The sequence below is a fragment of the Gigantopelta aegis genome, chromosome 8, assembly GCF_016097555.1.
Source record: "Gigantopelta aegis isolate Gae_Host chromosome 8, Gae_host_genome, whole genome shotgun sequence".
NCBI lineage: Eukaryota > Metazoa > Mollusca > Gastropoda > Neomphalida > Peltospiridae > Gigantopelta > Gigantopelta aegis.
Genome location: NC_054706.1, coordinates 71996779 through 72003417, shown reverse-complemented (window position 1 = coordinate 72003417; position 6639 = coordinate 71996779).

Sequence of the window (6639 nt, the reverse complement as noted above, 5' to 3'; positions counted from 1 at the left end):
AATTTGTATGCTCCCAAATAACGTTATAAAAGGCGAAGTGTGATTGGTCAATATTTAAATTATTATTTACAGACGAAATGTTACCTGGACATTGGAGACTACGCAGTGTTGTTAGCAATCTGATTAAAATTAGTTCTATAAGGCATTCGTAATTCACATGAAACATATCGTATACCCCTCAGGATAATTCGGAATGTTTTCAAATTATTTTCAAATCACTGGCATGATTCTGCAAGTAAGGTTTTGATTGGTGGACATGAGCTCCAACTGGCTGCTGTTAGATCCACATGTAATAGTGGAGCTAATTTTAATTAGATTGTACGGTCCCCTCCCAAAAACAGGGTCAACTACTAATAGCACTATTTGGAGAGCAGATAATTGGGAGAACCTTTCAAATGACGATAGAAACATGAAACATGGCACAGATGATCTCCATGGAGAGTTCGTCACATCTAATCATTCTGAAGCCGGTCTATATGGCGTCAGACATATGGTTAAGGACCACAGAGATATACAGATAGGAAACCCACTGTCCAATGGGGCCACCGACGGGGATCGATCCCAAACCGACCGCGCATCAAGCGAGCGCTTTACCACCGGACTACGTCCCGCCACCTCAACAGTGAAGAATGACTGCAACAAAAACCCGCCTTGAAAGTGCTAGGAAGTCAACTGTGTTACTGACATTCAATCCCACATCACATTTCAATACTTTCTACAGACGCTAATTGTCAATTAAATGTGGTATATAATACAAAGTGTTCATTTATTTGTTTTTGTCCCAACGTATCAGACAGCTAATAACCGTAAATCAAAATGCACTGGATCATCGAAAACAAATATTTCTTTCTTTATTAATATATATCTATATATCTATATATATATATATATATATATATATATATATATATATATATATATATATATATATATATATCGATAGATCTAATATATCGAATTCATTTGGTACAATGATTGTACATGGTACAGCGAGATCGCACTAATGGGAGAGAACTGTTACGGACTGATTTGAGTTCAGATTGCAGAGTTGTTGTCCCATGTCTCTAAAATATTTAAATTAAATTATTTGAAAATTAACACCATCCACCATCATCACCATCATCACCACCACCACCATGACAACAACAGCAACAACAACAACAACAACAAAAGTTGGGATACCAAGCGTTAAAATACAAGAGTATTTTTAACGAAATTTTTAAATAAGTATATGTAGCCGAATGGGCGTATTATGGGGCAGTTTGTGTGTGTGTGTGTGTGTGTGTGTGTGTGTGTGTGTGTGTGTGTGTGTGTGTGTGTGTGTCGGGGACAGATATGACACATATATTTGATTACTTCCAGTTCTCATGTCCAACATCAAAAGCTATGGTATGTGTTGTACTGTAGGTATATGTATACCCTATGTATCAGCAACTATTTAGAATACCTAGCTAGCGCTGTGGGCCAGATTCCCACCTCATCAGCGAAAAATCCATTCACATTATAAAGCCAGTTTCTATGTATAAGACGAAATCCAAAGGATTTTTTGTAAGACCATCATAGGGCGCTCCCATAAACCATTGCCGGATGCTTCCTCTAGAGAAGGAAAGACCCCACCCCCATATGATAATACATTCTTCCTGTTTGTTTAGGAGGACTGCCACTCCTAACACTAGTTTAACAAATTGGCAATTCAATATAAGGGTATGCATTTTGTCTCTCTCGGAATACTCTATTTAGTGCAAATCATTTTAAAACTATAACAGTGATTCAAATGTGTGTACGGTAATCGTTTTTTTTTCCTAGTCCCTGAACAGGTTTTGGTCTCTACAAGCCTTAGCCATATACAAATTATTTCCAATAAACAGACCGTTCCAGACGAGCCAAAATACAAACAGGAAACCCCCATATTAAACGAGCCAAATGTCAACCACTGGTTCCGTCTAAGCGGGTGTGTAAGATTTGTTTTAATAATAGACAAAGTCATCTTAGGTGTGAGAGGAGATTTTAACTGACTAGTACTCTTTGTTGATCACATACTTGACTTATGGTATTCAATATACTTATTTAGATATCTAGACCTACGAGTAAAAACGTCAAATCCAAACAGTCCACTGATTTTAAAACTACAAATATAGATGCTTACCGATGACAGGCCAGCTAACTGTACTGTAAGTGCTTATAAATCATTTAGTGTGAAAAGTCATTTTAATTCTAACGATGATTTTTGAGAATAATAATATATGTAAGAAACAAATAGCTACACTCGTGTTCTTAAGGTAACATCGGAGTTAAAACCTCTTGCTTAAAAACGTATTCTACTAACCTTTCTAAATAGAAACTACTGGTTTTAAAACAAATGATCTCTCTCTCTCTCTCTCTCTCTCTCTCTCTCTCTCTCTCTCTCTCTCTCTCTCTCTCTCTCTCTCTCTCTCTCTCTCTCTCTCTCGCCATAGAGTATCATGATGATGATAATAATGATGATGATATGATTGGTGAATGTTATTCGATATGGGACCGTGTTAGCTATCTCAGTATCACGTGAGCCCTGTGTACACGGAAAGTGCAGAGCCTTCCTGGTAATCATGCCCTTGTAGAGTCATAAACTTGAGACACACACATATACTCACACCTGGCTAAACCCATTACACGTGACCATAATGAGCCTTGTGGTGCAGCACTCTAGATATGAGTCAATACCGGAATTAAAATACCAACCAACAAAAACCAACCAAACCACAAAACAACAACCCCCACAAAAAACCCACACCCTCAAAATGTATAAATAAATAAAAATAAAATATAACCAAAAATTGCCTCAAGTGGAAGACGAACCCAGTACATATCAAGCTCAAACAACATTGAATGAGATGACATGCCTATGACTAATGTCGAATTAACAAGACTTAACAATTTCGATTAATCATCGCCTATAGGTAGTACTATACCAAATAACTTCCGGCTGGGTCAAAGTTCGAGGTGCACCCAACTTTTGATAGAGAAGTGAACACCACAAGTCCTGTGATTGGTTATAAATGTGAGTGTGTTGGTTGTAAAAAATAATAGTTTCATCTGGGTAAAATAAATGTGCAATTTTATTTCATCTAGTACCAATGTGTCAAGTAGCCTTGTGCTTGAAACATGTATGGGGTACCTGTAAAAAAAAGTACTCGAATTTTGTGCGAAACTAGGGTAGTCATAGACGCTACCCGTTATCTCAGAAACGAGCAGCTTGACCCCCATTTTTTTCTGATTCACTTTAAGTGTAAGGGGTGGTAGTATTTATATCCGTGGCGTTTATGTCGGTTGATACGTTGCAGGTAGGAGTTTTAGCCGCATATGTTACTATTGTCGTCTATGGGATTTGATTTGGTAGTATACACCCTAAAACTAATTCTATCGAAATCTGATTGATATCAGAAATAAAACGATCATGACAACACATTCTTTTTTATTAATAGGACTTCTCCGGTAATTCTGATATAATGGAAGAATACGTGCCATACATCACAGCATAGATCTAATTATTATTTATATTCATTATTTATAATTCAGAACAGGGAACTATTTAAAATCGCGCTCGAATAGTTCTGAAATATGCTTAACGACATGAACGTCTGTTGGCAAAACACGACCCCGGTTTTATTACGTTCATCAAACATCTATTTATATATTTCATTTGAATTTCGTACGGGTTGTGCCCACATGCCTCGAGCTGCGCCGGAAACTCAGATCCACCTGGGGCGAACATACACGAAAGAATCAGCGACATCGCCCGTAGTTTTCCATTTAAAGTGATACCTTTAATGTTTTGAGAAACACCGATCTGTTAAGTACGCTGAATCATTATGGCTGCTGTGTACATTATCGCGCGCTCTTCAGTCTCAGGTCGTGCTAAGCCACCTAGAGAGCTACACAAATAGATACACAGCTTATACTTAAAATATGGCACAAGTACTGTAACAGCATGCATATCTAAAATTAACATTTCGCTGTTACACAGTGCAGTATGCAAATATACATGTATTTGTATATCTGAAGGAAAAAATGTTATCCATGACCAAAACAGTATCTCTGCACAATGCAAAGTCGAATGGGGATTTTGCAAAATAGTGGTTGATGCCACGAATCTCTATCTAGTGATTCCTCTATAGGAGAGATACCACTTCAGAGGAGATCCTTTACAATACATCCTTTCTGCACCGCTTAGAGGACTGCCATTCCTATACTAGTATACTAAATCAAAACTAGCATAGGACAGAACTGACTGGAATAAATATAGCTGTAATAACATGCGCTCATGAACCACTGTCAAAATAGTGATTATATCAGGTTATCGCGAAAGGTGAGCATATCCTGCCCCACCGGTGGCACCCGTCATCCACAGCTGTCAAGTCCGTCATCCACAGCTGTCAAGTCCGTCATTTTATCCAAAAAGATTTTAAAATGTGCACGTTTCACCAAAAAGATAAAAACGTATCGCAAGTTCAAAATATGGAATAGCTTCAGCTCTCGTTTTTGTTAGTTATGCATATTATTTATATTTGATATATGAATGTTTTACAAGGACACCCTGCATGTGTACACACACTTACGGGTTGCAGAAATACAACATGGATTTGTACATCTAACAATTTCATCTTTAAAAAATACAGCTTGCTTTTAAAATGTACAGCATGTATATTATAGACGTACAATGAACATTAAAATTTTGCATAAGAAGATTTATATGTATACTTAAGTTTCAAATGTTGTACAAGTACAGATTTTAAATTTAACATTTAACAAAATATATAATTATATGTTCATGTAACATTTAATGCTGAGCAAGTACAAAACGTATACATGTATGCTATGCTTAAGACTTGATGCACAATTATATAATATACATGTTGAATGTTGTCCATATACAAGTACAACATGTGTATTTACATTTAATACTTAAATGTTGCGCAAATACAGCATGTATAATATTCATATTACATACAATGGACACACACATGTTACACACATAGACAACATATCGTTATATTCAATACTTAAATGTTGCATAAATACTAATTGTTTCTTTATATTTAACACTTACATGTTGTACAAGTTTCTATATACTATACGAACACCGTGATGGAATATTTGTAAATTGAGACTATTCCAGAAAGAAATATCTGGTTTAAAAAATAGGTCTTCGTTAAATATAATATAAAATACCGAAATGGCTTTTCATATCTTTCTTTGATGATTACAAGTAGTTGACCTCTGTAGAATTTAAATAACTCGTTGGTTTGAAGTCACTTGCGATTTTATTATTAAATGATAAAAACTGACCACGTGGTATGATGCTACTTTTATAATGAAGTGGTGCTCTAGCTTAAAGAGACATTGCTGAGTTTGCTGCAGTGTTTCAGATGTTATCGACTAATAGAGACTTTTTGACGACTGTAATTACATATCAAATATATTTTTCTGCATACATTATTAGTGACTGTATATTAAACGTGTTTCTGGTCGTTATAACATTTGTACTAGGTTAAATTTCATTTTATTTTCTAAAAAATATTTTTTGATACGTACGACATTATTTAATGACAAAATCCAATTTGGGCTTCTTACAAATATTTAGACGACCAGAAACACATTGAATGTACAGAAACTGATATTCTAAACAAGAAAATATATTTAATATGCAAGTTTAATCGCAGAAATATTTTATTAGTCGAAAACATCTTACAATGCAGAAAACTCGGGAATGTCCCTTTAAGCGTGGGAAACTCGTAAATTTTATTGTAAGTCTATATTTATTTTAGCATTGTCAGTTACCAAGCGACTCTACTTTCTATTTTTAAAAACTGCAGTCGTTTGTCCCTCTCGATGTTGTACCATTTGTAATGGAATATTCTGATACAGAAATTGTATTGAAATTGCAACGGTTAACTGTGGAGTGCAACCTTAACTACCGATCACTAACAGAATAAAAAATATTTTATTATAAAATCCTACATGTTAAAAATAAAAGAGGATGTAGGTGCCTAAAGTTAAAAAAAATAATTTAAGAAGTCACTAAATTATGGACAATTGCTGAATACATTCCTCTATTCACCTTGGAATATGTTTTCCACTAAGAATCATCATTTGCAGCAACGTTTAATAACGATTCACTGTGCACGTCTCCTCTTATCCACAAAATACTATTGCACGAGATCCTGTACTGAAAACCTAACATTAATTAATTTCAACTTACTTTCGTGCTTATATCCAATTAAGTTTCAAGCACTGTCCTGGGCACACACCTCAGCTATATGGGCTGTCTGTCCAGGACAGTGGGTTAGTTGTTAGTTGGTTAATGGTCAGTGACAGAGAAGAGGGTTTAGTGGCCTTACACCTATTCATTGAGCCCTTACGAACTCGCTCTGGGTTGGCGCCGGTACCGGGCTGCGAACTCTGTACCTACCAGCCTGCAGTCCGATGGTTTAAACATTGCGCCACTGAGGTGGGTCATTGCCAATTAAAGCAATTCTCCTCCTGTGAATGACGTGTAGTATTGCAAGTGTACGTCAGTTGCTGTGTTAACTGCCTGTTTTCCTACCTGTAAACAGACAGTATTACAGGTGTGCTAATCAATATACAGCCAAGCCTGTGTTT